Here is a 7,004-nt window from a genome sequence, read left to right on the forward strand (position 1 = left end):
GTTATGAAGAACTCGGAATATTTCACAATGTTTTCAAAATGGTTACATTTATCTCCAACCCTACACTCCCTTGCCAGAAACAGGAGTATTTTTTCCTAGCTCCTTACTGTGAGAACCAGGTGGGGTTCCTGGTAATAAAACTCATGAATAAGCAGGGGAACCCCATTAGATCGTGACACCAGGAGTTTCTCAATCTCATGCTAGCCCACATGCATCCTCCAGCAATTTGTCCAAGTGTCTATTCAAGTGTTCCCACAAAGAGAGCAATCCCAAATCTCCAGTGGTTTCTGTTCCAGGTAAGCTGATCTTAACTGTGATTCGGTGTATTCACACTCTGAAGATTTAGGGTAATAGCTTTGCCACTATGGCTCCAAGAAAAGTCATTGATTTTCAGTTTGTTCAGCTTTTTGCTTCTTTCAAAGACTAAAGTGATGATTTCCAGGCTTTTACAATGTGAGAACTGGAACCAGAAGTTGCCCTTCAGAGAATGACTCTTTATATTCCTGTTCTTCATCCCACATTTCTAAATGAGTTTGGTTGGGTCACAGAGACACCTAAAATGGGAAGTTTAAGAAACTAGACATTCACTCCTCTAGGAAAAGAGATTTGGCAGGGCTACAGGTTAAGGAACGACTAAGGTTTCCAACTGAAGCTCACAGACTATCTGGATGGGGTGGCGGGTCTCGTGTAAATTACCAGACACAGTGATTCCATAGTCCTAGATCAGGTTATTTAGAGAGTACGGGATCTGTGTAAGAGAACAAAGCTCCACAGCACTTGATCAAGAGTCATATTCCCATGTTTGGCATCACTTGACCAAGCCTTCCTTCACTGATCAGGAGAACAGTGCTGAGCCTCTGAGAGCCTCTGAACAAAGACTGGGGTCTGAATTGTGTCCCAGGATACAGGATCCTACCTGAAGGAGCACAGATGTGACTGTTGGCCTCAGTTTCTATTTCCTCAATGAACTTATGGTTGACAATATTAAGTGTGGGCCCCACAGACAAAACACTTCCTTCAGTTTTTCCAAGTAGTAAATATGGAAAACATTTTATTATCTTTAAAAATTGATAAAGCAAGGACACAAAATTATATTACTTAAAATAGAGTCATAATATTTATGGATGATAAATGTCCCTTTTTCCTAGAGAGAAGAGAGACAGAGAAATGAGTCCTAGCTCCTCATTCTTTTACTTTTATTCTGGTATCAGGCCAGTGCCAAGAGAGGCAGAAAAGTTGGACACTGAAAGGTAAGGTTCTGCCTATTCCACCTGAGCTCTCCAAGAGTGACCCTTCCTGTCCTTTCCATGAGGTCCCAGGTCCATGATCTCTGAGGATGTCAGTTGCTAGACAGTCCCTACCAGAAAAATAGGCCTCACAGAAGAGGCTCATGGAAAGGCATTCATTCAGTGCCCAAGACCCTTCTCAGTTTCCTTGCTCTGCCCATCCCTGAGCACAAAACAGTGATGGACCTGGTCAATGGGTGTTGCCCAATAGGTGGCCATGTGACTGTCAAGAGTCTGAACTTCTGTCCCCTGATTTTCTGAAAGGCCTGTGACATCATGGATATTCAGATTCCTCTTTGAAGTAATCATTGACCTATGTTTCTCATAGGGTTTTTTTCAACGTCACATGGGATAATACATATGAAAGTCCATTGTGAATGATAAAAAAAAAAAAACATACCTATATGAGTCTTGTTATTATTATTATCATTGACTATGTGATTTATATCCTCATTCTTAGGGCTCTCCAAGTCCAATCTACCAAGGGTATCACTTAAAGGAAACCATACTCAGCCTCTCATAATATCTCTTGCTTCTACTTTCATCAATCTCCTCATTTTCCAGGCTGGAAAACTTGCCAGAGTGAAGCTGAGGAGGCAAGAAAGGTGATTTCTCTTCTGCAAAGGTGACTAAATATTACCTTCTTTCCTGACACCCCCGCCCCAACTTTTTTAGCAGAGTCTATGAATTTCTAGGGCTTCAGGGAAGCCTGGGATTGACAAGGGATAGAAAATCCTCAGAGTCAGAATGTGAAAGCCTTTGGGATGGGGGGTGGCACTACTTTTGCCAAAATTGCCAGAGCCACATATGTTTGTTTTGGCCATGGCTGCAGCTTTGTACCTCCTGTCTCCTGCAGCCCCCTGTGCCGGCATCATGATACCATGCACTTTCATCAACTGTTATGTCCAGACCCCTTCTGTGAGGTGTGTAATAGTACAACTGCTGAGGTCAATCAGCTGCTATTCCTGGAGGTCCTGGAAGACGCTACTCCCTCTGTGATCCCCTTGGCTGCCACAGCTCCTGTGACTGACTCATCATTCAGTCCATCCCCTGCCTTCACAGCAGTCCCTCCAGGAGACCTAAAACAAGCCCCTTTGCCTGAGCCTTCGCCACCCCCACTCCTTTTTCTCACCTAACTTTTTCTTACCCTCACTACCAGGTCACCGTCAGACACCAGAGTCTTTTCCTCCTTTGAATTCCAAATTCCCAATGGGCCATTCCACACCCCAACTCACTGGCTTTCCCCCCTCCTACTACATGACGTTCAGAAAGGGGATCCTATTGCCCAAGCAGAGTTCACTTTACCTCTGAATATCATCTTCTCTCTTGACCCCACCATTTTCCAAGATGTCAACCTCTTACCACGTCTGTCCCAGACAAAGATCCCAGTGATTCATTTCTTTGGCACCATGCAACACTGACCCTGTCTGTTTCACCACCGCTAGAATGCACTTTAACTGTACCTCAACCTAAATCGATTTCCATCTCCTTGAAGCCTGTTCCAGAAGACTCATCTCCAGACAGACCACCCTGGTGGGTGGTCTGCCTGTATCCCAACAATCAGAGGTAGTGGCCATTCAAGACCATCAATTTCAGAATTCTCCTGTTGGAAGGCTCAAGCCAAGAACATGCTCCTCCCCACATTATCACATTCTTATTTTCAGCAAAGGCAACTTTACCTCCATCTACCAGAAACCCATCTCTGGAGAGACTCTGTTAACAAGCACAAGGAGGCCAGTGGAGTTTCTTTCTTTGGCCTTAACATCTAGGCAGTCTTAGAGAGACAAATGAAAAAAAGAATGCCTTTCCAGATTTTAGAGAGGAAAGAAAAAGAAGAGGGACCATTTTCAAAACAATGTGGTCAGAATACCAGTGGACATCTTCAGTGAATTTACTGCAGCCATTCTATGTACAGGTCACCACAGCCCCCAAAACAGCTAGAATGTTGTAGGCAAACTGGAGCACCTGCACATTTGTCAGCATCTCCTCTGTATCAAGTGTTTGGGGGAAAACTTGAATCAGAAACATGGCCAGCTCTTCTGGGGTCTTCCCTTTTTGCATAATGAGTCCTTAGCAGCCACACTCTTGGGTTTCTAGTAGTAATTCCCCATAAGAGTCTCACTTTGTCTTATTCAATGGGCTCTATAATGCTTCCACAGTCAAAATGCAGGATCAAGAATCTCTACCACTTCCTCATTCCCATCACCTACCTCTCCCTAGTGTTTATCCCCAACCCTTGCCTCAAACCCTGTCCCAATCCCAGCCCCTACCTTTCACTCCAGTGAACCCTCAAGCCCACCTTCAACCCTGCATACCAATCATACCATCTTCTTCTTCATCCCAGAATAGGGACTGTGGAGTGTCTTTCTCCATAGATCGAAGAATGAGTCAGACTCTCCTATCTTGACTGAAAATCAACACCCGGAGTGGCACATGTTGAAGAAGCACCAGGAAAGTTTGTGGGGTTTAGTGCCTGGTTCCAAAACTCTCATGAAGCCATTTGTCCTCAAGTTCCCAACTTTGCATTGTTTAGCTGGTCATCCCATGCCAATGGTCTCCGTCCTTCCTGGCCATTTTCATATTACCTATGAAACCCAGGAGAAACTGGAGTTTCACGGTCCAAGGAAGGTAATCCCATACTGGTACCTCCATGCCTGTAGAAATCTAGAGTCTCTAGTACTGATAGAGCCTCAGTGTATGAGCAAAAAGGCAGACATGTTTGCTCAAAATTCTCTGAGCTTCAGGACCATAGTAGCAAGGATTTAGCAAAGACTGAATTGAGTTTCCTAGGAAGTTCCCATGAAAGGGTCCCAACAGAGTTCTAGCTATGGATGAGTATGATGAGGAATCTTGGGTATATCCTAGAGAAGAGCCCAGAAGTCAGCCCTCAAGGGTCTCAGAATGCTACCTAGCGAAGGGTCTTAGGGCTGCCTCAGACACAAAAAGTAACTGTGTGTGTCATTCAAGGATCACTCATGGAATGAATTACCAAATGACTCAAGGAAGGACACAGACCAGAATCAAATGAAATCTGACCTTAGATTACATTTGGACAAGAAATTTTGGTAGATTACTGCCAGTAGGATTCCTACAGGTGTGTAGGATTCCTACAGGTGTGTGTTGTTCATGGCTGGCTGATGACAATGCACTGTCTTTGTGTGGGAATTACCAGACTAAAATGGAAAACACAAATCAACAAAGACAATGGTGGGTAGGGTTTGCTGCCCGATTACCATTCTGGAGCCTTCCTTTCTCGATCCCAATACCCAACGGCTGCTAGAGGCCCACATTGTAAGATTTCAGATGAGTCAGAGGTGGGGTCTACCACTCAGGGCTCTTGAATCCATAAAATTCTATATGTTGAGAGAAGCCACAACATGGCCTCTTCCCCAATTAGACATTCCCTCCTCAGCCATGCATATTTCTCTAGTGGATTCCAAAGCTGAGTTTTCTAACCCCCGTGAGAGAAGCTCTAAAACTTTTCATGGCAACAGGATGAGAACAACAAATTCAGTCCCCATCCTGGATCATTCTCTCCCTGCCATGTCACCTATGGGCAATGAAGGACAGAGGGCCCTGAAAGCATCACTCTCTGACACCAACCATGAGCTTGCAGAGGGTATCCAGACAGCTGCATATGGAAGTCAAGCTTTTCAGCCCCTTATGCACAGCATCATAGCTCAAGTGAGACAGAGGGCGGCTGTACTAGACAATAGATGTCGCCCAGAGGTGCCCCCAAAGCAAGCTGAAGCTGGACATGAGCCAAAGGATGAGAATGTCAGTCCTAGCGATGGAACTGAAATGGCTCAGGGCAGAGTGATGGTGCAGAAGAATTTAGGCCATTTTGCAAAGCACAAGTTGTCCAGGGGCGTATTCAACACCGAGGAGCTGTGTACTCTTCAATCCCAATCTTGTGAAGTCTTGACAACCAGTGAGTTGGAAAGCTCCAAAATGACAAATGTAAATTTGAGTGAGGTAGAAGCTGTGCCAATCACTGAACATTCTTCACCAAAAACACTGGCTCCCCAAGATTCTAAACTATCAGACTTTGAAAGACATCTCTTTAGTGAGTTAAAGTTGAATTTCGAGAGGGTAGAGCACAGTCAGGCTCAAGAGTTTCCCACTGACATGCCCCTTAATTCAGATAGCTTGATGTACAAGGCCCCACTGACTCAGTTCCACAGTGACTGTAGTGGGGATATGGGAGCATCCCAGGTGCTGCATGTCCACTTGGAGGACAATACAGTACGGAGCAGCAGCAGGAGTCCTGGCCCTCTAAGCTGGTCTTAGGTGAGTGCCAGCCTAAGAATTTTCCACAAAGAAAAAGTGCAGAGAAAGTGAGACCTCAGGGTTCCAAAGCAGGAAAATGTAGAAGGGAAGATTCAGGGATAGGACCATCTGTAGCCAGAAAGAAGAGCCACCGTGTTGAGGACAGAAGATTAGAGAGTGCTTCCTCACCTGTGTCACAGAATGAACAGTTTCCTCCTAAGAGTTACTTCAGAAAAAAGATGAGGGAATTTATTAAGTGGATCAAGTCCAAGCAGAAAATCACAAAGCAGGAAATTTCCAGAACCAAGACCCAGTTGAAAGTGTGACTGCTCTTGTGAGTGCTGGGCTCATGAGCTCATGATTACTATTCAGAAAAACCTAGAAGAGAAGGTGGCATGTAGGTATGAATCTGAGGCCTCAGAGTTAAGCCCGCAGAAGGAAGAACTGTAGGCCCAGGTAGAGTCTAACAGGACATATCCCTCCAATATTGGGCTTTCTCTGACCCACAACACGATAAACAGGCAAGTATTGTTATATAGCCAAGAAGCTATCTCTGTTGAACAGAACTGTCTTACAAGTGTCAGGCGGAACAGAGAAAGGATCAGACACTCCCAGATACTTGGCACTTTCAAGGAGCAGCTATTAAGCCAGTCAACCCCCTTCTCCTCTGCCTTCCAGGGAGCCTGTGTGTCATCCAAGCCCTACCTGTGTGCATCAATTACGCGAAGTCCTTCCAGCCACCCTGACCGCTGATGAAAGTACTATGTTCAGAGCTGACTCTTCTATTTGAGCAGAAAACGCTTCTCCATCACTTCCAGGGAGCAGAAATTTCCCTAAAGAAATTGTTTTGTACTTGCTGAGAAAGCCTTATAATTTTCACGATAACTTATCCTCCTATGAAAACTACCTTTCTTCAATACAACCAAGAATATTAATCCTCCTCAATACATTTTTGTTCTAACAAAAGAGTGCGGTTCTCTGTGTATTGCACTGGGACTGTGAGGTGGTGCTGGGCATGGGAGTGGGGACTCTTGCTTTGGAAAAGGAAGGAGAGAGTTCTGCTCTTACTGATTTCCTCTTTGGGTTTCTCAATCCAAAGAAAGAAGCCTGTCAGTGGCCTTCTCAGTTTTATCCTGGGGCCCTTTATTTGACCCTGCTCAGGTGTCCTGAATTTTTTTTCATAAAAAGTACAAAAGGCTTACTCTGAAAACGTTCAGGCCTTCACCAAGTGAGAAAACCCCTTAAAGTCTACACCTTGGCTCCACCTGTTTGTTCATCTGCTCCCAAAGTATCCTGACATATATATAGCTGTAGGGTGCGATGAGGTACTATGGCATGTAGGCGTCACCTCCCGGAGACTACTCAGGGCTTATGAGAGCACAGGGATACCATTTTGGCCTGAGAGAACACAAGATCGTCTTTGAGCGTGAAGACAGCACCTCCAGGATG

At 45.0% G+C, this 7,004-nt stretch overlaps 1 pseudogene; it reads left to right on the forward strand.

Moving 5' to 3' along the window:
• The first annotated feature begins 1,931 nt into the window (after positions 1–1,931).
• On the forward strand, positions 1,932–6,523 carry LOC147574759 (spermatogenesis-associated protein 31D1-like; annotated as a pseudogene).
• The last annotated feature ends 481 nt before the right edge of the window (positions 6,524–7,004 follow it).

Source organism: Puma concolor, chromosome D4 (genome assembly GCF_028749965.1).
Source record: "Puma concolor isolate L17-30 chromosome D4, mPumCon1.1.hap2, whole genome shotgun sequence".
Taxonomy (NCBI): domain Eukaryota; kingdom Metazoa; phylum Chordata; class Mammalia; order Carnivora; family Felidae; genus Puma; species Puma concolor.